Source organism: Carlito syrichta, unplaced genomic scaffold, assembly GCF_000164805.1.
Source record: "Carlito syrichta isolate Samal-C Ts95f unplaced genomic scaffold, Tarsius_syrichta-2.0.1 Scaffold70306, whole genome shotgun sequence".
Lineage (NCBI taxonomy): Eukaryota > Metazoa > Chordata > Mammalia > Primates > Tarsiidae > Carlito > Carlito syrichta.
Window position 1 is genome coordinate 721 of NW_007014402.1, and position 25714 is coordinate 26434.

At 41.1% G+C, this 25714-nt stretch overlaps 2 pseudogenes; both read right to left on the reverse strand.

The window, feature by feature from the left end:
- Positions 1–668: 668 nt before the first annotated feature.
- On the reverse strand, positions 669–13909 carry LOC103254274 (annotated as a pseudogene).
- A 922-nt stretch (positions 13910–14831) lies between these two features.
- The window catches only part of LOC110595057, a 16879-nt pseudogene continuing 5996 nt past the window's right edge, over positions 14832–25714 (reverse strand).

Genomic DNA, 25714 nt, shown 5'->3' on the forward strand with positions numbered 1-25714 from the left:
TCTTCCACGACTGAACAGAATTTCTTCAGCTGTACCAACAGCAAGGATGGAAGATAGAAGGGCCTCAGTTGCCTGGACTCGCTTTGCAGCCGGGGGTCCTCAGCGCACCTGGACTTTGTCAATCAGGTGGGCCTCCAAGGTTGGCTCCCAACATCTCCCCCTTTTTTGTTTTTTAATATGAAGCCGTGAAATTCCATGCTTAGTCGAGAGATATTATTTTTCAATGATTTGAAGATGACTGGAAGCAAACATAACAGTAGCAAGATTATTCCTCCACACTGCCAAGGGAGTTTCTGTCTATCATTGCTCCACTTTGCCCAGTCTTTTCCTCCTCCCTCAGCCCGAGCATCTTCCCTGAATCCACTCAGGGATGGACCCCAAATCCTGCTGACTCAAACTGGCCTTCTCCTACTACTTGCCATACATCCTCGTAGGCAGTTAGGGGATTCTGGCCAAACCTTCAGTCTAATCACGTGATCTCTGACCTTCATCCACATTTCCTTCCAGCCCTCCATGCTCTCTAGTCTAACTGAGACTTCAGGGTGGGTGCCCAGGGCTGGGAGGTCCTTGTCTATTTTCACCCTCCCCTATGGACTTTTGCCGTTCATTTTCCTCATCTCTTATTGTCCCAGAGCTCTCCTGACTCTTTGAGCTCAGAGAGAATAGGGTTAGGGGTCCTCACTTGAGACTACTAGCGCCAGGGGGTCACTGGGGTGTGACAATAGGTAAGAGGAGGTGCTGTTAGAGCCATAGCATCTGTAGGTCCCCCCATGGACTGAGATTATAGGACTAATGGAAAACTTGCCCAGGTATAGCTGAGCTCAATACTTTGATATTAGATGAGGTGGGGATGGGACACGGACTGCCCTCTCCTTTGACAGAGGAAAAGTGAACACTGGGCTATGTGACTGACAAATCAGGGTCACATTCTGCCCTGAGAACACCGTGGAGCCCAGATGCACCGAGAGAGAGAGGGTCTATGATGGAGCTGTCCCAGAGAGAAGACAAATGGTGAGGAGCTATCTCACATTGATCAGAGCTGAGATCTACCCAGGACCTCTTTTTCTCTGAGAATTCTCATTCTTTCTGTCTCTGTTGTATCTTATTCTCTCCCTATCCCTTGTCTTTCTCTGTCTCTCTTTCTTGAGGCCTTGACCACATGGGTCTCCCTTGGAATGGCCTGTGCAGACATTGGGTCTCTGATTGAACTGCTGGGTTCCTCACTTGAGATCAGGATGTCCAGGGGGCCACTTGGTTCTGACCACAACTGGGGTTTGCTCCTGCCATAGCCATAGCATCCGAATGTCCACTTGTGGCTGGGAGTTATGGGGCCCACAGGGAGCAGGGCCTGGAATTGCCCAGTTGATTGTTGCTGTGAGTGCAGTGTCCAGTAGAGATTGTGTTCTCCCTCTTCATTGAGAACAAAACTGCCAAATCTCTTGTGTGAGCTACACTGGAGGGTTACATTCCCTCCCGAGCTCAGACAGAATTTGGCAGGGTTGAGAGTGTGAGTTTTCTTTGGCTCATAAGAGAGAAGGAGGAACCATGTTAAATGTGGTTCAAAAAATTTCGCATGATTCCCCAGGGCTGCGATGTTGGGGGCGGGGATATGTTCTTGAAAGCAACACAGGAAACAGGATCTGGACCTGCCCAGTTGGATGTTCCTGTGAGTTCAAGTGAGTCCAGAGTCCAGGATAGATTTTACTCTCCTTCCTCAGTGAGAATAAACTTTCCAAATCCCAATCCTGTGCCACATTGGAGGGCCGCATTTCCTCCTGACATCACGAAAGGGCTGGGCAGAGTAGAGAGGTTGGGTTTCCTGTAGGCTCTCCTGTAGGAGAGAAGGAAGCACCATATTAAATGGGGCTCACATCTCCCATATGATACCCCTGGACTGGAATGTGAGAAGGGAGACACGTTTGAGAGTAGACCTCCTTCCTGAGGGCAGAGCCTGGGATTGGGACACTTGAGGTTCTTCTCACCTGTCACTATTAGCTCCAGAGTATCACTGAGCCCTGAAAACTAATGCGGTTGCCACAGTATCAGTGATATCTTCCTGGGTATTCATCTGTCATGTATGAGATGTAGAACTTGGCCTTTTCCCCAGAATCCAGTGTACTCTGTATCTCCCTGGACAAACAAGATTCCCTCTTTTTTCAGATGGTACTTCTGGGTCTCCAGGGTCCCCTGACACCACATAGTCACAGGACTCCTGCAGGAGATCACAGATCCCGGTTCAGCCTGGAGGGTGGGCTTTTTGAAGTTCCCTGAAAAAAAAATCAGAACCTGGGTCCGACAATATCTCCACACTTCAGATCCTAGCTGTCATCCCTGGGACCCTCCAGATATCCTCATCAGTAAGCCAAGAAGTTAAATTCTCCTTGACCTGATGCCCCAAAGTACCCCCTTCTCCCCAGTGAGGAAGATAAACTTAGGACAGCATGGGTCAGACTCATCTGCCTGTACTTGGGCCCAGGACTCCAGACTCAGTCCTGGAAAAGAGTCCTCTGTGAGAGGTTTGCCCTCTAAAGCTTGAGCAGATACTTTTCTTCCCCAGGACCTCATGAATCCCTGGGGTCTCCTCCTGGAAGAGGGTCTTGTGAGGTGGGGTCCCTTCTCAGTCTATGGTAACCCCTCCCACTTCAACTCTTACTGAAGCAGAGCAGGGTTGTGAAGATGGAGGTCTTGGTGTCTCCTCTTACTGGTTCTCACTGTGCAGACAGGTGAGATCATCGTGCTTGGCAGGAGAGACAGACACACATAATTTAGCCACTTAGGACTGGGCTATTTCTGTTACAGGATTGCCACATCAACAGCCTCACAGGAAGAGGAATTTCTCTTCCTAGAATGCTGGTTCTCATTTCCACAACGTTGTACCTGGGGTGAGCATCAGGCTCTCTGGAGACATTTCACACAGAAATACCGTCTGTCCTGACCCTAGCAAACATCTGCCTGAACTATTCTCATGTCATTGAGGTTCTGGACATAACAGTAAATAGACTCAGTGCCTTTCTGTATTGGCCAATTCAGCATGAGCTTGACTGAGAGCTCCTCCTTCCCCTCAGAGCCTCCTACAGTCTCCTTTACTCCTTAGCTCATCTGTCAGCACATCTTTGTGGGGTCATTTCAGCAGTCCTGAGGACACTTTGGGTAAGATGCAGGTCCACACTACATGGCAGATTCCAGGTCAGCAGAGACACTGCTATAATCTGACTGTACTATTCAGGTTGACATGCATTGTGGAAATGAGGAAAAAGGAGAAATAAGAAAATAAATGCTGAATCTTCTCTTGTTCTTGGAATAAGAGTTTTATTTCAATCAAATAGTTCCCTTCTTGCACTTCTTTTGTTTTTTTCTTTTTTTTTCACAACAGTATCTCTCCCCCACCCCTTAGGCAACAAACCTTTTTTTCCCCTGCCTCCCTAAGGTCCCTTGTTTCCTTGGTCATCCTTCTTCCTTAATCCACGGTCAAGGTTTTGAGAGCAATTTCTTAAGCTTGAGCTTGGTTTTAGGGTTGGGGATAAATTGACTTTTATTGAATGTCTCACTGTTTATTCAAGTTGAACTAAGCTTGGCAAAGAAAACAAAAATAAATAAAGGAAACAGGGGAAATAACTTCTCTTTATGCCTTGCATTTTTTTAAAATCAGGTAGCTCATTTTTTTAACTTCTCTTTTTTTCTATTTTTTTTTTACAGCAGCATCTGCATCCAGCTCCTTTGGGACAAGCCTCTGTGTCACTCCTAAATTATCAGAGACCTTTTTTCCTTGGTAATTATTCTGCAACTCAGTCCATAGTCTAGGTTCTCTGAATAATTTCTTATGTTTAAGCTGTGATTTGGGGAATTAGGTGGGGAGTCACATTTTAATTAATTCCTGACTATGATCCACTGTCTATATGACCTTAGGAAGTAACTTTTCAAACCTTGGCCTCAGTTTTTTTGCTTTGAGCCTATTTTCATAAACTCTACTTCTCAGAGTGGTTGCGAGTGTCAGTGGTTCCTGGATCATGCAAGGAGTTCATTTGTAATACCATTACTTGTCAGGTTAAGACATGTGTGGTTGGGATATGAAAGGACCTGGTGTCAGAAACCACAGTCAACATGAGCAGTTGAGGTACTCTTATGTGCTCCTAATACTGAGAAATGCTGTATATGTGTATAGAATTTCTGAAATAGGCAAATCTCAAAGTCATGACCAGAAAAGGTGAAATTAAAGTTTCTCAGACCTAGAAACAACAATACAGGAATTCATATGGAAACATAAAAGACCAAGAATAGCCAAAACAATCCCTAGCAAAAACAAACAAACAAACAAACAAAAAAACAGGAGATATCACACACCCAGACTTCTGTATTATAAAGCTACAATAATCAAAACAGTCTTGTATTGGTACAAGACCAGGCATATAGCTCAATGGAATAGAATTGAGATTCCAGAAGCAACACCTCAATTTCTCAACCACCTCATCTTCGACAAAGCCTCTACCACCAACCATTGGGGAGATGAGAACCTATTCAGTAAACGGTGCTGGGAAAACTGGCTGTCCACATGCAGAAGATTGAAACAGAACCCCTACCTATCCTCATACACAAAAATCAACTCTAAATGAATCAAGAGATCTAAACATAAAACTTCAAACTATAAGAACCTTAGAAAATGGAAATTGGAACTGGCAACCAATTCCTTATCAATACCCAAAGTGTCTATGCCATAAGAGAAAAGATAGACAAGTGGGACCTCATCAAACTGACAAACTTCTGCAAAGCCAAAGAAACCATCAAGAGAGCAGGGAGACAGCCCACAGATTGGGAAAAATATTTGCCAACTCCATGTCTGACAAAGACCTAACATCTAGAATCTACAAGGAACTCAAATGTGCAAAAGAAAACAGCCCCTTTACAAAGTGGGCAAAAGATATGAATAGACACTTCTCAAAAGAAGACATGCAAGCAGTCAACAGATACATAAAAAGATGTTCAGCCTCACTAGTCATTCAAAGAAATACAAATTAAAACTACACTGAGATACCACCTAACTCCTGTCAGGATGGTCATCAACAATAACTAAAAAAACCAAAACAAAACAAACAAATACTGGAGAGCATGAGGTGAAAACTGTTGGTGGGAGTGTAAATTAGTGCCGTCTCTGTGGAAAACAGTGTGGCGATTCCTAAAAATCCTAAAAATCGACCTTCCATATAACCTCACAGTCCTCCTACTGGGACTATACCAGAAAGAACTCAGGAAGAACTCTATAGAAAAAGATGCCTGCACACGTATGTTTATTGCAGTATTTTCCCAATAGCAAGACCATGGAACCAACCATGCTACCCATCAAAAGAGGATTGGATTTAAAAAAATGTGGTACATATACACAATGGAATATTACGCATCCATAAAGAGGAACAAAATCATGAACTTCGCAGCAACCTGGATGGAATTAGAATCTCTAATACTGAGTGATCTTTCACAGAAACAAAAAGCTGAGTATCACATATTCTCACTCATAAGTGGACCTTGAAAAACCACCACAAAACTATTAGAAAAAGATTGATTGTACTGGAAACTATGGAAGGGAGGGGGGACAGGGAGTCGAGATTGACAATAGTAGAAATCTGCCTGGGAAAGGGTGGCACATCTCAACAACAAGGGTACCTACACAATGGGTATCTGTATACCTAACCCTGAAATGTTCTCCACAATTTTAAAATTAAAAAAATTAAAAGTTAAAAATTAATAAATAAAATCTATACTACTGAGTGATCTCTCACATAAACAGAGAGCTGAGTATCGCATGTTCTCCTCATAAGTGGACCTTAAACAACTACTGTATTACTATAAGAAAAGGATTGAAAAAGGCTGGAAACTGCGGGGAGGCGGGTAGAGAGGTGGGAAGGTGCTATTGACAGTAGTTAATATCTGCCTGGGGAAGGGGGGCACACCTCATTGATAGGGGTACCTACACGGTGAATATTTGCATACCTAGCCCTGAATTGTACCGCACAATTTTAAATAAAAATTAAAAGAGGGGAGAAAGGTTAAAATAAATAAATAAATAAAAGATAATAAAAATAAAGTTTCCCAGGTGTATATGAATCCACAGCAGGGGACCAAGTCCAAAGCTGCGTTGCAACAGGTGCCTGTGAGCATCAAGAAGACACAAGAGTGAAGTTTTTATTTCTGTTTGGACACAGGAACCCCAGATTCTGCTTAGGCTGGAGGGTTCCAGGCTTTTTATGAAGGCTGGAGACTGTGTCATCAACAAAGGATGTGTCATCAACACCTGAGGATGGAGTGGTTGTAAAACAGCACAGGGAGCTCCCTTAAAGGGGTGCTCCAAACCATCCTTCCATGGGGATGGTGGGATTCTAAACAAAGAACCAAAAACACCAGTGTGTTCAATTCAAAGCATAAATTAACTAGGGTTCTATATGTGGCAACAACCTGTAGCATGTCCTCAAGATGAATGGGAAGACATGGAAAGTTCACTCACTATTTTGATCTACTAAACAAACAAACAAATAAATCAAGAAAGTTTTAAAAAAAGCTACAAAAATGTATCTCTGAGTACAGCTGTCCCTTGGTATATATAGTTTATGGACTCCAGGACAACTCAAGCATATCAAAATCCACCCATACTCAAGTCCTTTAGTAAGCCCTCAGCATCCACATGTAGAAAAAGTTGGCCATCCCTATGATTTTTGCAGCCTGTGAATGCCATATTTTTAATCTTGCTTCATTGAAAAATGCACAAAAAAATGCCCTTAAAATCTGGGTTGTTGAATGGCCAATTGTGTATTGAGTTTATTTTGGAATTACAAATAAGGGTTACAACCTGGATTTCATGGAATGGCAAGTCAACAATGTATCTTTGAGGAAAGGCTAACCAGAATCCCTAGATCACAGAAAGGAAGAGGTTTACCTGTGATGCTTGAAACAGAGTTCAGTGAATCAAAAGCTGAAAGCCAGAGTTGTCAGTTCCATCATTGAGATGCCATCACTGAGCAACTGTTCTTTCAAAAGAATCTTGTCAGAGATACTGAAGTTCTAAAGCATGTCTCATGCTCAGCATTGCCAAAGCAGGGAGATACATAAAACATGGGAATGGAGGTTTTGTTGGGTCTCTTAGAAAGTCCTTGGAAATAGTTCTTATCTCAAACATGTAAGCATGAACCTGTTCTCTGTCATGCCCTCCTAGCCCTGGTTTTTCTGGGTCTCAACTAATATAATTTGATCCTGGTATCTGCTACTTACATTTTAGATATTTCTGTAGTGAGGGAACTGTTTTGTAAAATTTTATGAATGTTTATGGAAGTTGGTTAGGGTACAGCTACTTTCTACATGTATATAAAAAGAGTTGATTTATCAGTGTTTTACAAAAACAAGCTAAACTTCTTCACCAGTACCTGGGAATGTTCAAGGCACCAGCTTGGTTGCAAAAATGCAGGTGAAAATATGCATCTGGCCAGATCATAGAGCAGTTATAACACCTGAGTTTCTCATTCAAGACATAGAAAAAAGTGGAGAAAACTTTCATTAGTGCTAAAATGAATACCTTGACTAAGGTAAAGTGAATTATGTCAAGAATCAATAAAAAATAATTCAAAAACTACTAGAAGAAACACGAACTATTATCAAACAAATGGCAAGCTTATTTGGACTGGATTTCCCATGAGCAAGAAGTGATGACAACAGTTACTGGAGAAATATCACCAATATACTCATTGTGAGTGGAGAATTCTATACTGCACACAATTATTAAGTGAAGAAATGGAAATTTCAGTAGTGGGCAAAATCTTAAAACTCAAGGAGATTCAATCATCTCAGACCTGTCATTTCTCATGTCTCATAAATTAAACCCAGTATGTCAGGCAGAAATTTTATAAGAGATAAGGAGGAAGATATCTTAAATATCAGATATTCTTACCATTTTTCTCACTCATAAGGCAAAGTTCTTCTTTTAGCAAATGTCATAATGAAAGAGAGAAAGAGAATATATTAAGCATTTTTAGAGCTACAAAGTATTGTGTGTGTGTATATATATAATATATACATATATATACACATATCTTCTGTTTATATGCACTCTGAAAGCAACAACAAATCATGTAAATTATTGCAAAGAATAATGATCTTCAACTTGAGAAAATAAGATGCTATTCTTGATCTTTTATGTTGAATTTCTGTATTGTCCTTTCCAGGTCTGAGAAGAATGATGTTGGTAGTAATGGACATCTTAAAAATGTTAATTCTTCAAAACCATGACCATGGAACATTTTTCTATTGGATTTTGTCTTCTTTGATTTCTTTGAGCAGTGTTTTGTAGTTTTCATTGTAAAGGTCTTTCACTTCTCCAGTTAGGAAGATGCCAATGTATATCTTTTTCTTTCTTTCTTTTGTTGCTATTGTGAATGGAATTGTGCTTTTTATGTGAGTCTCTGTTTATTGTTGGTGTATAAGAATGCATCTGTTGCCAGGCTCGGTGGCTCAGCTTGTAATCCAGAGCTTTGGGAGGCCAAGGTGAGTGAATTGCCTCAGTCCATGGGTTCGAGACCCACCTGGGCAACTTGGCGAGACCTCATCTCTACAATAAATAAAAAAAAATTAACCTGGCGTGGTAGCACACGCCTGTAGTTCCAGCTACTTGAAAGGCTGAGGTGGAAGGATCGCTGGAGCCCAGCAGGTCAAGGTTGCTGTGGCCAGGAATGTGCGACTTCACTTCAGTCTGGGCGACAGAGTGAGATTCCAATTCAAAAAAAAAAAAAAGAATGCATCTGTCTCTTGCACGTGCATTTTTTAGCCTGAGACTTTACCACAAAGTCCTACATACTATATACTCACTCATAAGTGGACCCTGAACACTTATCATAATAGCATAAAAAAGGAATTGGTACTAGTGGGACACCTCCAGGAGGTACAAAACATCAATAAGGGCACACTAATTTTACCTGTACAATGACCATTTATGTACCTAACCCTGAATTGTAACCCACATATTTAAAATAAAAATAATAAAAAAGAAAATGAGATTCCTCTGTGAACAACAGAAAATGACAATGCATTGAAAATATGAACAAGCATTGTATATGTATATATATAAATAAGGGAATTTAATTTTGACAATGAAAATGAGCAGGGAAATTGATCCCCCTCCATAGAGACTTCAGAAAAATTACTTTCATGTCATCATCTTCATGTTAGCCTGGTGAAGCGCATTCAGAATTCTAATCTACAGAGCAGTAAGATAGTAAATTTGCATTGTTTTTAAGCTTCCCAGTTGCTTATCATATCTAAAGGCAGCAATTGAAAACTAATACATTTGCAAAAATATTTTTAAAATATCAATAGCTGATGTACTTGAAATCAATTGTCTACCATGAAGACATAGCAGTCACAAACATTATTCAATCAATCACTTATCTTTAAAATATATACAGCATACAGCATGAATTGACCAATAATGGAGGATTTGAAGAAATATTTATCAAAATATGATAAAGACGAATTTATATGGAGGTTTAATGGCAAAGATGTACAATCTGATGTGCACATTTAATACACTTTTGTTGTGTATAATGGTTATGAAAATATTTTATGGTACACAGAAAGAAACAATGTAGAAATGTTTATTTATTAAAACACATGCCTGACATGATTCAGATTAAATATTATTCTAATTAAATTTCAAGTGAGCTTTTTATAAAATGAACAAAATTATTCTAATATTTATATCAAAGTTCAAATAATATAAAGTAGTAATAAGTTTGAGGGAAAAAAATTAAGTTGGAAGATTATCATTAAACAATTTCAGCACAGTATAAAACCACACTAATGATGACATTATAGTTTGGGGAAGATAAACATATATTTTATGGTGGCTTTCTTGTGTACAAAAATTTTGATTTATAATGTTGTTTTCAAGATTCTTTTTTGACTTTGATTTTTGACAGGTTGATTATAGCAACTCTTGGTCTAGTCTTTTTTAGGTTGAATCTGATGGGAGAATTTTGAGCTTCCTGTATACACATGTTCACATTTTTCTCCAGATTTGGAAAGTTTTGCAGCCATTATTTTTTCAAATATAGGTTGTGTCCCTCTCTCTTGCTCTCCACCCTCTCCTTCTTAAATTTCTATATTGCAATAATTAGCTTTTTAAATTTTGTCTCATAAATCCTACAGGCTTTTCTAATTTTGTTTCATAGTTTTTGTCTTTTCTGACTGGATATTTTGAAATAACCTGTCTTCATGTTCACATAATATTTTTTTTTCTTCTTGATGAAATCTACCATTGATGCTCTCTACTGAATTTTTATATTATTCATTGCATTCCTCTGTTCCAGATGTTCAGTTTGGTTCTTTTTAATGATTTCATTCTCTATGTTAAATTTCTAATTTTGTTCAGTTATTATATTTTTGACTGCAATGCCTCATCTCTCTTTTTTTTTGTTCTGAAATTAACTTCTTTAAGACAGCTATATTAAATTCATTATCAGACAACGTATAGTTTTCTATGTCTTTTGGATTTGTTATTGAAAAACTATTGTATTCCTTCAATGATGTTATTCTTCCTTGGTGCTTCATGTTTCTTGACCCTTTTCATTGATATTTGTGCATTTGATGAAGCTGTCACCTATTTCATATTTTACAGACTGATTTCAATAGGGAAATACCTTTCTCTATGGATGAGGGTGAGTTTGCTAGCTAGTCAGGGAGGTGGTGAGGACACAGCATCATGGTGTCTGTGCAACTCTTTCAAGTGAAGTTAGCATTGGCGGAGGTTTCAGGGGTCTTCAGTAACTAAGAATGTAGACAGGAGGAGTAGCAATGAGGCAATTGTCTCTGGTAGTGGAGGCTGCTGATGTCCTTCTGATCTGAAAATGGATTAAATACTTAAATGTGAGACTTCCAATTCTAAAAATCATAGAAGAAACCCGATGAAATATTCTTTGCGATTTTGGTCTAGACAACTAACTGATGTCCAGTCCTCAAAAGTAAATGGACCAAAACAAAAACTGATGACTGGTACAGTTTCTACACAAGAAAAGAAACCATCAAAAGAACAAAGGGACAACCTATAGAATGGGAGAAAATATCTTCAAACTATGCATCTCACAAAGGGGTGATATTCAGAATCTATAAGAAATTTAACTAATTTGCATGGAAAGCAAATATCCCATCAAGAATGGGCAACAGGCATGAAAAGATACTTCTCAAAAGAAGATATACATGTAGTCAACAAATATGTTAAAAAATTCAATATCACTAAACATCATGTAAATGCAAATGAAAACCACAGTGAGATATAATCCATCTCATACTCATCAGAATGGCTAATATTAATGTCAGAAAGCAACCAAATGTTCCCCAGGTCATAAAGAAAATGGAATGTTCATACATTGTTGGTTGGAATGTAAGCTAGTTTAGTCCTTGTAGAAAGGAGTTTGGAAATTTCTCAATGATCTAAAAATAGCTTACTACTCTGCCTATCAATCCCAATACTGGGTATATACCTCAAAAGCATAAATTATTTAACCAGAAAGACACCTGCACTAATATGTGTGTGTGTATGTATATATATCCATGTTATAGTGTTTGTATAAAAATGAATTCACATATATATTCTGATTTATATATGTACTCTGATATATAGTATGCATACACATATGTAGGCATTATGTGTGCATATATTTACATATTGTGTAAATCTATATTGTATGTATATATAGTTCATTGATATAGAAAATGTGACTGTGTATATGCATATAAATATATCTATGTATTTTTGAACCCACATGTGCAAAGAGGGAATATATATATTTAATATATATAATATTTTATGAGTAATACATTAAATATGTAAATATGCATATTTAATACATATCTAATGTATTACTCATAAAATTTTATATGTTGGCAGGGCATAGTGGCTTGTGCCTGTAATCTCAGGACTTTGTGAGGCTGAGGTGGAAGGAATGCTTGAGGTCAGGAGTTCAAAACAGCCTGAGCATTATAACAAGACCTTGTCTATGAGTTTCATGTGATATATTAAAATTGATGATATACTAATAAATGTTTTTGATATATGGGTGTTTGTCATTTGGGAGTAATTATCTCACTTTTAAGGTGTATATAAATAATTTCATTTACCTTTCGTGATTCAGAAACTCTGGAAGGTTGCAGTGGAACCAGTCAATTATTTCTTACAGATGAAACTAGATATGATTTCAAACAAAATCATTATATGAAAATCATTATATGAGGAAAATAATAATTAGGGCATTCCAGATAGGGTGAAGATTCATGTTGTGAGAAAGCCAGAGCCCTATGGGTGGAATACTGTGTCCACTGAGCTTGTGGCATAAAATCTTCTGTGAGATTTGAATCTATGAGATGTTTTTTCAATCATGCCTTTTATTTGCATTCTCAAACAAGAATTCATGGATGAGGAGCACAGTTTTATTTTAGATCATCTGGGAACTGAATATTTTCTGTTTGTAACATACAATTTTATAGTGCTGGTCAGTAACGTGGAAGGCAGGAATCAGTGTGTTCACAGGATTTATACCTGAGTCCTGAGAAATTGTAGGACAAAAGAGTGGTAGCCAGTTGTGCTAGAGAGATGGCCAAGGTCAAATGACAGAGTGTTATGCTTGAAACATGTTAAGACTTAGGGTGGGAGCGGCAGCTCATGCCTGTAATCCGAGAAGACTGAGGCAGGAGGATTGCTAGAGTACAGAAGTTTGAGACCAGCCTAGGCAACATAGGAACACTTTGTCTGTACAAAAATATTTTTCAAAATATTTCCAGATGTGGTGATATGTGGTTTAAGTCTCAGCTATGAGGGAGGCAAAGATGGATGGGTCACCTGAGCCCAGGAAGTCAATTCTGTGGTGAACCTTCATTATGCCACTGCATTCCAGCCTGGGTGACAAAGTGAAACCCCAACTCAAAAATGAAACAAAAGAGAAAAAAAGAAATGAAACAAGAAAAGAAATAAATAAGACCAACATAGGGTCCAGCTGCAAGAAGAGAGAGGGCCTTTGAGGGAGCTCTCCTAGAGAGAAGATGGGTAATGAACAGTCTGCTCCACCTTGTACTGAGTTGAGACCATCCCAGGGCCTCTGTCTGAGGATGATCAGTCTTTCTGTCTCTGCTGTCTCTGAGTCTCTCCTTCTACCCACTTATTCTCTGTCTTTCTCTGTCTCTCCCTCCTTTGAGACCTCCACCCATTATGCTGGCCATGTCCACCTGGGACTCCCCCAGCAGGGCCCATGCAGAGTCTGGGTCTCTGTCTGAACCATCTGGGCACCTAACCTGCAATCAGGATGTCCAGGAGGTCAATGGGGGCCGACCACTCGGAGGAGAGGTTATGTCCACCATAGCATCTGTTCTAGCCCCTGTGGGAACCACTCACAAGGCCCAGGGGAAGTCAACCTGAGACATCCCAGCCTGGGGCTCCTGGCCTAGGTGCTGGAGGAACCACATTCCCCCACCTTGGACAGAGAAAGCCTGTCATAGCCAACATCAGAGAGACATTGAAGAGTCAGGCTTTCTCTGGGGGCCACAACAGGGCCCTGCTGAGTCAGGAGGGAGGGCTTTATAGAAACTCGTGGATGGAATGATGAGCTGGGACTGCAGGGATTATTCCTCCTACATCCTCCCTTCTCTGTCCCGGCTCTTCAGATCTTGCTGCTGTTCACATTTTGTGTCTCTGACCCCAAGGTCTCCTGTTCTCCCCTGGGACTGTTCGGTAAACATTACAAATCTTACGGCTTCCCTCAACTCTGGCCTCAGTCTACCTGATTTTTACCTATCTTACAGTGACCAGATTGTAGAAGCAAATAGATGTGGTGACTTCCTGAGTTGGCGCCTTCCAGGTGAGGTTGACTGAGAGCTCTTCCTTCACCATAGAGCCTCTCAAGGGTTTTCCTTCACTCCTCAGCCCAATCATCAACACATCCTTGTGCGGTTCTCACCGTGGCCGGTCTTCAACCAAACATTCTAAAACTTAACTGTTGCCTCAAAATTGTACAAGAGAAGGCCATCCTTTCCTCACATGGGATCAGGATGTCTAGGGAGCCAGTGGGGTATGATCACACTGGGGTTTTTGTTCTGTCATAGACATAGCATCTGAACATCCACTTATGGTTGGGAGGGAGTCGCATGACCTTCAGGGAACAGGGCCTGGAACTGGCCATTGTGGTGTCCTTGTGAGTTTGGTGTCCAGAAGAGCCTGTTCTCTCCATCTATAGTTAGAATACACCTGTCAAATCTCAGCCATGAGTCACTTGAGGCTCACATTCCCTCCTGGGGTCACGACAGGGCTCAGCAAGGCTGAGAGGATGGATTTGACATAGAATCATAGGAGAGAAGTAGACACCATGTTAAATGGGGCTCACACCTCCCACATGATCCCCCAGGACTGAGCTGCAAGAGGGGAGAGACCCCTGAGAGCATACTCCCTTCTTGAGGAAAGAGTCCAGGTCTGGGATCCCTTAATGTCCTCTCACCTGTCACCATCAGCTCCATGGTGTCACTATGCTCTGACAACGTGAAGGATGTTATTGTAAGAGAAATATCACCCTGCATATTCACCTTTCATAGATCAAATGTTGAATTCGTTCTTGTTCCCAACCTACAACATGCTCTGTCTTTTCCAAAACACTGAGATTCCTTTTTTTCCAGAAAGTATTCCTGGGCCTCCAGGGTTCCCTGACATTAGATGGTCACAGGGCTCCCTCAAGTGATCACTGATGAGCCTGGTTCAACCCAGAAGGTGGATCTGGGGAGGGTCCTTGGAAGGGAATATGAGTCTGGGTCCCACGCAATCCTCACATCTCAAATTCCAGTTCTGAGCCCCAGGACCTCTCAGACATCCCTGTCAGTTCAGAACTGCCATTCTCCATCCTCAGCTCTCCACGGGTGGCTCCTTGTTCCCAGTAAGGAGGAAGAACCTGGAAGAGTTGGGGGCAGACTCACCTGCTTTCACTCATGTCCAGGATCCCTAACTCAGTCCCAGAAAAGAGTTCCCATAAGAGATTTGTCACCTCAAGTGACCAGGTCCTCTGATCCTTGGGAACCTCTTAAGTCCCTGAGGTATTCTCATGGACCAAGGCATGGCTGTGGGGTGAGGTTCCTTTTAGGCTAGAGTCTTCCTTCTCCCTCATCACATCTCACTGAGGTAGAGCAGGGCTGTTAGGGCCAAGCTCGTGGTGTCTCCTCCCACTAGTTCTGGCTTACAGATGAATGAGACCATGGAGGCTACAGGGCAGAGAGACATACAGGGTGTACCCACTCAGAGACTGACTCACAGGGTTGGCACATCAGGAGCCCCACAGGAAAGGGAACTGCCCTTTCTAGGAAACTGGCTCTTGTTTCCCCAAGTCTGGGTCTGGGGCCAGAGCCAAACTCTATGCAGACATTTCAGACAGAAATAAGGCTTCTCTCCCTCCACCCCCAGCCACTGTTTTCCTGATTTTCCCTCATGACACTGAATGCTGGGACATAGCAGTAAATAGACCCATGCAATCTTGTGTCATTTCCTTTCGAGTGAGAGTGGACTGAGGGTTCCTTCTTTCCTTTAGTGCTTCCCAAGGGATCTCCTTCACTCTCATCCTGTCCACTGGCACATTCTTGTTGGGTGTTCACCATGGATAGTCATCTAATCAGCCCTGGAGCTGCTTCAGGGAAGATACAGGTTGATGCTGCATGGAAGACTCAGGTCAGCAGAGGCACAGTTATCACCAGAGTGTGCAGGTCCCACCAAGCTACTTGTGGCAAAACAGCATAAAAGAGAAATAAGAAAACAAAGATGAGTTCTGTATTTGTTCTGGAGTGTGGGTTTTCTTTGTTCTGAATCTTGCTGTATTTCTCCTTTTATTCTTCCTTTTTTGCAGCAGCAGCATCTTCCTTATTCCTCCCTGAGAACATCCCTCTGTGTCAGTCCCACCCCTCAGGGCCCCTTCCTTCCTTGATCATCTCTCTGCACCTCAATCTATGTTCAAGGTTTTGGGAGCAACTACTTAGGTCTGAGATCCAATTTGTAGAGTGGGGTGGGAGCTGGTGTTTGTGTAATTTCTGGTTGTCTTTCACTACCTGTGTGACTTTGACAGTAATTTCCCATCTCTGAGCCTCAGTATCCTCAAACGGATCCTGTTGTCATGAACCCCCAACTCAGAATGGATGGGATTCAGTGATTCCATGGATATGGGAGGGGCATGATCATCATTAATTTCCAACCCAGACTAGGAGATGGGGGTTAGGACATGAGTGTTGGACTCCACAGTCTGCGTGGACAATTGAGGCATTCCACTCAAGAGCCCACAACTTCTCCTAATGCCAAGAAATGCTACTTATAACCTTTCTAATATGCAGAGCCTCACAGTCATGTGCAGAAAAGATACATGAAAGTTCCTTACATGGAGATGGATTCACCTCAAGAAACAGAAGCCAAAGCTGAGTTGAAGCAGGTGTCTGAGTCCATCAAGAGGTCATTAGGGTGCAGGTTTCCACTTCTTTGTGCATGCAGAAAGATGGCAGTCTGTACAGACAGGAAAGGGTCGGGATCCACACCTGAGGCTGAAGTGGACCTAAATCTGGATAGTGGAATCCTTCAAGGGAGTGTCCAAACAATCCCACGATGGGTCAACTGATATTTTAATCAAAGAAAACAGGACATTAGGTTCAAAGCATTTTTAGGGGACTTCCATAATGAGGGACTACCATGTATGTGGAGTTTTATATGATGGTTTAAGAAATTTGGTTCAGGGTGGGGCCGTTTCTTTCTTCCTTTTTTTTTTTTGAGTTGGAGTTGCACTCTGTCACCCAGACTGGAGTGCAGTGGCTGCTCCCAGCCACCGCAGCCTCGACCTGCTGGGCTCCGGCAATCCTTCCGCCTCAGCCTTCCAAGTAGCTGGAACTACAGGCGTGCACTACCACGCCTGGCTCATTTTGATTTATTGCAGAGATGAGGTCTTGACAAATTGCCTAGGTGGGTCTTGAACCCGCAGGCTCAGGCAATCCACTCACCTCAGCCTCCCAAAGGCACGGGATTACAGGGGCAGTTTCTATATTTAAGCAAGAGGGTTATTTTCTCAGTATTTCTGAGCAACAGCCTAAATGGCTTTATCAGAACCTGGGAATGTTTGAGGCCCCAACTAAGGTCATGCCTGCAGATGAACACATGGAGATGGCCAGGACACAGAGCAGTCACAGCACTCTTTCTGTCAGGACAGAAAAGAAAATGGGGGAAGCCAGGGAACCCTACAATCTGCCCCATTGGCTCTTATAGGCACACCTATTTCAAGATATTCCCTGAGTCGATTGAAAGGGTGGGAGCACATGTAAGACCCTTTTCCCTAATTTTAAGAACATTGGAACTAAACAGACACCAACAGTCAGTTCAGCCACATGTCACAGGACATTGTGGAGATTCCCTAGTGCATAACTGTCACCATATCTGGAGTCAATCGGTTCCTCAATGAGGCTGTTTCAGCATTCAAGTCCTTCAAACTATGCTTGGTGTCATTCAGAGTTTGGGGGACTCATCCTTTAAAGGGTGTTCACTTTTTCCATGATTTCAGCAGAACTTCCCAGAGGCAAAAATACAGCTAATATATAACCTCAGCAAATAAAACTGCTCCTCTGGGTAGTATGGCAGATGAAACTGCCATGTCATTCCATCATTTTCTGTCCAGTTTTTGTTTAGGGAGACTGAGAAATATGGCTCTTCATCACTGGTGACAGTTCTTGGGTTATCATACACTAATTGTAAGCATTGCATACCTGAGAAAGTTTTTAAACTTTTTGGGTCCTTGGGTATGTCTATCTCTTGTCACTTATGACTGTTGGTAAGATCCAAGTCTTACCTAAACAGACCATGCCCGACATTATACAGTGTCCCCTGGCCTTGGACTTTCTGGGAACTGCTGGTCCATCCTCAGGGTTGCAGACACTCTAGGACTTTCCGGATAGCATTTTGCAAAAGGCATAAGTGTGTAGACCTTAACTGGACTTCATCCACTCAGAGGATTCATGCTAGGTGTTGCTTGACTACACTAAGGGATGCCTGTATAACTGGTAAAGTGCAATTCTGAGTGTGTCTATGAGAGTGTTTCATGAAGAAATTGGCACTTAAATCACTGGGCTGAGTGGGGCAGATCCAACCTCAGTGTGGGTTGGTAGCATCTACTTAATTGAGGTCCCTGATAAAGCAAAAGGAGGGGAGAAGAGACCAGTTTCCCTCTTTCTTCTGGAATTTGTATACTCATGCTCTCCTCCCTGGAACATCAGAACTCCAGGTTTCCTGGCATGTGGTTCTTAACCCTTGACACCAAATTCTCAGTATTTTGGACTTGGATTGACCTATGCCACCAGCCTCTGGTTTTACAGCTTGAAGATGAACTTTCATGTGACCTCTCAACCTTCACTGTGTCCCTACATTGAGGGATCCTTGACTTTCCTGTCATGGTAGGGACTGTGGTGCTTGTCATCCCTTCTGGAGGTGACAAAGATTGTAGTGCCTGGTTGTTCCTCCTGGGATGCCCACCCCCTGGGGCTCTCCAGTCCCCTCCCCCCATAGGAGACTCCAATTCCTGCCTGGCCTGCAATTCACACTATGTCCTGACCCAGCATGTCACTTCCCCCCACTAGACCCCACCTGAGAGTGTGGGTGGCTCAGGCATGAGATGTGACCTTCTTCCTTTTTATTTTCTGTCCTTCTACACTCGGCAGGTGGACCTAGGAGTTGCTGAGCAGATATGTCTGGGGTCAGGAGAAAGTCTCTGTGCTCCTTCTATCCAGGTTTCTCATAGCTCCATCACTAACAGAATCGTGGTAGAGACACATCTTTCCCTGGTGGCCACACCTCCTCTAACATGTGTACCTTGCTCTTGGTTGCAACTGAGCCTCTGCCTCCCATACAGAGAAAAGCCTCCTCCTTGCTAATACAGAAAAGTTTTTAAAAGAAAATTGATAATTTATGTTTCAAAGAAGCAATTAATGATGATCATATAACTCATAAACTAACATTTGTTAGATCATACATCCTTGAATTACAGATTGATAAATTAATTCACATATGGTGAATAAGACAAATATTTACTAAAATCTGACAGATTAAGAGGGCAAAAAATTAAATCCATGAGTGAATAATTGCAGGTAAATTCACCATCAGTTTTATACCTGTATAGTAAAGATTTCTACTTATATTATGAGCTGTGTGTACAATATTAATGTTGATATATTTGTACATACATATGTTAATGTGTGCATATATTCACATATGTCTACATATGCTATGTATTCATTTATAGTATACATATATGCTACTGCCTAGTGTGTGTCTGCAAGTATATATATGATCCCAAGATTGATATACCTCTCAACAAGTAGGAAGTGAGCACATTTAACTCATGCATTGACCATACCATATCTGAATTCTTCCAAAGTACTATTTTACACATTATGTTTCCTACTCTAGAGCAATTTAGATAATAGTTAACAATAACAGAGATATTTTAAAAATGCAATTCTGTTCAAAATGAATAAGCAAAATGCAATGATTTTCTAGTATATGAACTTAAATTTATGATATCTTAATACATTTGGCAGATGTATGTTTGTATTTTATAGCTTTTGAGTAATAAGAACAACATCCCTATCAAAGTTGTGAAGATGTCTTGATGAATATGCACACATTTTTCTCTAGGGTGCATACTTAAGGGTCATAGTTGTGTGTCTCTTCCTTTGAATGGCACAATTTAAATCTACTCCATTAATTAATTAATACAACTTGTATTACTACTAGTAATGGAACAAAATTCTACATGCACAATTGTGTGTTCAAATATTGATGTGACTACTTCTTTTGCTTCCAATGATGATTTTGGCATCATATTTTTACTAAAACTTCACTGCAAGAATAAGGCAGAACTTTTCATAAACTTTAAATGAAAGAACACAGATGCATATCAAAAGCATCACAGAGAATAATAGTAACTGGCTCACACACACTTGTGAAAAACAGTTCTTTTCATGGCTTTTCAACTCAACATCAATGATGATGTCACATTGGCAAGTTGATGCTGACCACAGAGTATTTACAGTACAGACACAAGCAAAAGCCATAAACCAAGCCTTTGTAAAATGACTTGTCAGACAGCTGGTTTAGCAGCACACCCATGGTCCGTGCCATCAAACACACCTGTGAGTTGATTCTAGTGATGACATCTCTAAAGAAACTACATAGGAAGCATGGTATGAAGAGTGACGGGTGGTAGGACATGCTTTAGGACATATTTTTTCTGGGTGAGAATCTGATGCTTTACATTTATTTAGTCATTTCAACAAAGTTTTATGTTATGAGCTAACAAGATAAAGAATTAGCAAACAACAGGGAATCTGATAGTAGGAAAAAAGTATGTATTTTAAAAAAGTGAAACAGAGCATGAAGTCATAGAGGTGTGAACCCAAGTCCACCATGGAGGATGTAACCTCATGTTACTGGGGAGAGAAAATGGAAAGGGTCAGTGAAAGGAAGTCAACTATAGGAAGGAGGAAAAGATTCAGTTTAGTGGAAGAAGAGTCCTTCCCAGATACCTCAGGCATTTTCCCTGAAAAATGACTGTATTTACTTCCCTTGACATTCTCAACAGACAATTCCCTAACAGATGTCTCAGACTTTCTTCCAGAAACTCCTGGGATGAACAGATTTGTTTCCAAGCCTCTACCACTCTGAAGGGTGCAATAGTCTCTCTGGAGTTTACCTCCTGGCTGCATCATGGGGACTTCTGCGTCTGTGCCTAGCATCAAATAGCAGAATCCTGAGGACCACCAGGATCAAACCAGACAGACCCATGCAGATGAGATTCCCCACTGTGTAGTCCTGTGGCTGTGAGGCTGGGGATGGTAGACAGAGAGGTTGTAGAAGTCAGGGCAGATCAAAATCTCCAAGGATTTCTGAATGTCTACCCAGGACACCTACCTCCCCTTGACAGAATTTGTCCATCCTTGCTCAGTCCACAACTGAGACCATCTATCCAGTCAACAGTCTTGGAGTCTGGCTTGTTGTGTGATGGGCTAGAGAGCTCAGCTGTTCCTGTTATCCCAAAGACAAGCGTGTTGTTAGGGAGTTCTAGCAACCTGAGCCTTTCTCCTGGGTTCTGTGCTCTGGTATCCCCACTTCTCACGAAAGAATTCAGATGTAGTCTCTTAATAAACCCTGTCTCTACCCTAGCAGGATTTCTTCTGGTTTCCCCATTGGATTTTTCATCCTCTCTTTGTTCTTTGATTTCAGAATTTAAGTCTGAATCACACTGGAACAAAATGTAGCTGAGCTTCAAGAGCTCAGATTTGGTGAGAAAAATGGGTTTCAATGGAAAATTTTTTTTGTATTCTCTCTGTTCATACTGAGACACTGGACCACATAAGCTAATTCCTCTGGAAATGAAAATTTCCAGTTTTTCACCGAGGACCCAGGATCCATGATAGGGGTTGGTTCTTGAGGCTCCTGGATGTCAGGAGCACAAATGGCTGAAAGTCTGGGACTGCCTCCCCTTCATACCATCTCAGAGATTTGCCTTTCAGTTATTATTTCAATATGCCATACTTCATATATTAGGAACACCTATGATGGCACACATACATATGAACAGAACATATGTTGATGTTGTCCATGGTTCAAAAAACAGTGTTAATGTTATTTTTTATCTGTGAATCTAGCAGAGAAAACCAATAGGAAACAAGAAAACACACCAATTAAAAATACTAAGCATATAAATGAATATTTGTAGATATAAATATATGTATATAAATGTGCATATATATGTTCATATAGTGTATATTACCATAATAGATATAGATATATAAAACTGTAGTTATAGGTGAATGAAGCAGGAAGATGCCTTGAACCCAGGGTTTTGAGTCCAGTCTGGGCAACATACACTCATTAACAAACTTAAATTGTAAGCATCACTGATGTCTAAAAGGAATTTGATATTCACAAGAAAGTGCATTCTTTAATGAATGTACGAGTATAATTTACCTGATAAAAATGGAAGTAGACTTCCGGCAAGATGGCGATGGGGCAACCTGGTCGATGAAACCCTCTGGAAGGGAGAACACAGAGCATTTCTGGCTGTCTCCCCAGGGTCTGCAGACCCCAACGTTGGCAACCTGCTCTTCACACGGAGCTTGGCTGTCCCACCGATGGGGCATCTCAGTGGTCTGGACAGCTACTGCAGCTGCAGACACAGCAGCTGCTGGTGCCCCCGTGGCCTCCATGACGGCCATAGTGCACTGTGCCACCCTTGCCTGAGGCAATCCTCGACTTCAGTCCTTGAATCCTCTGTAGGCATGATCACCTGGGATCGCTGCCACCTCTGCTGCCAATGTGATGTCTTGCCAGCCATGGATCTCCTCACGTGTGCCCTGAGGCAGGCTCCAATCTCTGGCCTCTGCTGGACTCCTGTCCAGCTCCACCCCCTCTGGGGCGAGCAGCTGAGATAGCACCACCTGTTGGCAATTCAAGGTAACAACACCAAAATGGGAGAAACAAGCTTGAAAAACAAACACAGCCCAGATTTGAGTGGTGAACGGAGGGTGATCTGAACTGCCCTTCACAGCAGGCCAGGGGCAACTGACACTAACTGCAAACTAATTTACCAGCATGAAAAGACAACTAGAAATCAGAGCTGAAAGGACACTGGACTTAAATGAAAAGTCTCAGAGTGTGCTCGATTGGTTCTGTCAGTTTAGTGACTTAATTCTATTTGTACTGTTTTGTTCCCTTTTTTTCTTTTCTTCTTCCTTTTCTTCTCTTTCCCCCTCTCTGTAAACCATATCTATGTGTAGAGGAGCAGCACACCAATAAAGTGGTTGATTAGCTTGTATGTTAGCATCATTGTGGGGTTTTTTTTGTATGGGAGTTGGTTAGCCTGTAGCTGTGGTCTATGGTTTTTATCTGTTTCAGTCTAGGTCTCTCTCTCCATTTGTTGGTACACTCATCTGTTTCCCCCTTTACTCCTCTCTTCCTCTCTCTCTCCACTCCCCACTTCCCCCCACTGTCTGCTCCATTCTCTTCCCTCTGCTAACCACATTTTACTTCAGGGAGTAAACCTACAGCCCCACTGCACAGACAGATTCCAAGGCAGTGAGAAGTGGGTTTCAGATTATCCATGCATCTGTCGGCAAATACCAGGACCTGCAGGTAGATTTTGAATCACAGCTCCCCCTTAAGTAAAATTCAAAACTGCAAAAAGGACCACCACCAACCCACAGTGCAACTCCAGAATTGAACAAAGTAAGAGAACATACATAAAGAACAGAAGATTGAACAAAACAGAAGTAAAAGCAATCCCTCTACCCCTGAATAACAGAATTAAAGAAGTGGTGATATGGAGGGAAGGAAAAAGTAGGGAGGGGGAAACAATGAACAAATGAAGAAAACCCAAAAGAAGAATATAGACCCCTGGGAGATCAGACACTGAGAAAACAGATTCTGGAACACAAACAATGAAGAGGCCCCAGAATGAATGGTCACATGCAACAAACCCAGACATCAAGACATTAATAGAGAGAATTTTAAAAAATGAAGAGAGACAAGAGGAAAATAGAAAGGAGCTGATGTCAGAAATAACAGCAGTAAAGAATACTGTGATGGAAATAAATAAAGTAATAAGCATGGAAAGCAGAATTAGCCAAGCAGAAGAAAGAATTTCAGAGCTTAAAGACCAAAACACAGAACTAACCCAAACTGTCAAAAGTATAGAAAATAAGCTCAAAAAGGCAAAACAAAACCTTCAAGAGAAGAATGATAATTTCAAGAAACTGAACCTAAGAGTCATTGGCCTTCCTGAGGCAGAGAGAGAAACAGAAGCCACACTGGAACAAACATTTCATGAAATCATTCAAGAAAACGTCCCTCATCTCATCAAGGATGAAAAAATTCAAACACAAGAGATTCAGAGAACCCCTGCAAGACAACAAATGAGAAGACCAACTCCCAGACATATAATAATTCACCTAAACAAAGTAGGTATAAAAGAAAAAATTCTAAAGGAAGCAAGAGAAAAAGGTTAGACTATGTACCAGGGAGGACCAATTAGAATAGCAGCAGATTTATCTACAGAAACCCTCCAGGCTAGGAGAGGATGGAGCCCTATCTTCAAAGTTCTAAAAGATAAACAATTTCAACCGAGAATAACCTACTCAGCCAAGCAAATCTTCATCAGTAAGGGAGAATTGAAATCTTTCCCAGATATCCAATCCCTAAGAACCTACACTGCAAAAAGACCACCTCTACAAGAAACACTTAAGAAAGTACTGAACACTGAAGAAAAGGAAAAAAGAACAACAACGTTCTTCATGAGAGTACAGGCAAAAGATTAAAAACATGATCCAACTCTAAAACCAAAAGAAAGACAACACACAAACAGGAAGAACAACAACTCTGTAAGAACATTATGATAGGGATCAACTCTCACATTTCAATAATTAGTTTGAATGTAAACGGACTAAATGCACCACTGAAAAGACATAGAATGGCAGAATGGATAAAAAATCACCAGGAAACAAGAGACTCACCTCACTAGAAAGGACTCTCACAGGCTCAAAGTAAGAGGATGGGAAACAAATTTTCAGGCGAATGGAACACAAAAGAAAGGAGGAGTCGCAATCTTATTCTCAGACAAAATACTCTTTAAGCTATCAAAAATTTTAAAAAGATACTGAAGGCCACTACATAATGATAAAAGGTTCAATCCATCAACAAGAAATATCCATCCTAAACATATATACACCAAACTTAGGAGCACCAACTCTCATAAAGCAGCTCCTAGGTAAACTAAAAAAAGATATCAACTCCAATGCCATCATAGCTGAGGACTTTAATACCCCACTCAAATCCTTAGACAGAGCATCAGGACAAATAATCAGCAAGGAGATCCGAAAGCTCAATATAACCCTTGATCAAAGGGACTTAATTGATACCTACAGAACGCTCCATCCAAAGACCACAGAATACACATTCTACTCATCACGGCATGAAACGTACTCTAAGATTGACCACATACTTGGCCATAAATCAAGCATGAGCAAGTTTAAAAGGACTGAAATTGTACCATGCACCTTCTCGGACCACAGTGGAATAAAAATAATCATTAAGACCAACAAGTTCCCCCCAAAACCCACAAAGACATGGACACTAAACAGTATGATGCTAGACAACTCATGGGTCAATGATGAAATCAAAACACATTAAAAGATACCTAGAATCAAATGAAAATGAAGAAACATCTTACCAAAATCTCTGGAGTGCCGTGAAAGCTGTAGTAAGAGAGGAATTTATTTCCCTACAAACGCACAAGAAGAAAATGGAAGGATCACAGATTAACAGCCTAAGAAGCCACCTATAAAAGCTGGAAAAGCAAGACAACAAAAACCCTAATTTCAGCAGAAGAATCCAGATCACGAAAATAAAAGTCCAAATCCAGGTCATAGAAAACAAAAATATAATACAAAAAAATCAATGAAACAAAAAGCTGCTTCATCAAAAGGATAAAAAAGATCGATGGTTCCCTAGCTAGAATGACCAAGAAAAAGAGAGAAAAAGCCCAAATAAACACCGTCAGAAACATAAAAGATGAAGTCACATCTGATCTGAAGAAATACAAAAGATCATTAGAGACTACTATGTACACTTGTATGGAAACAAACT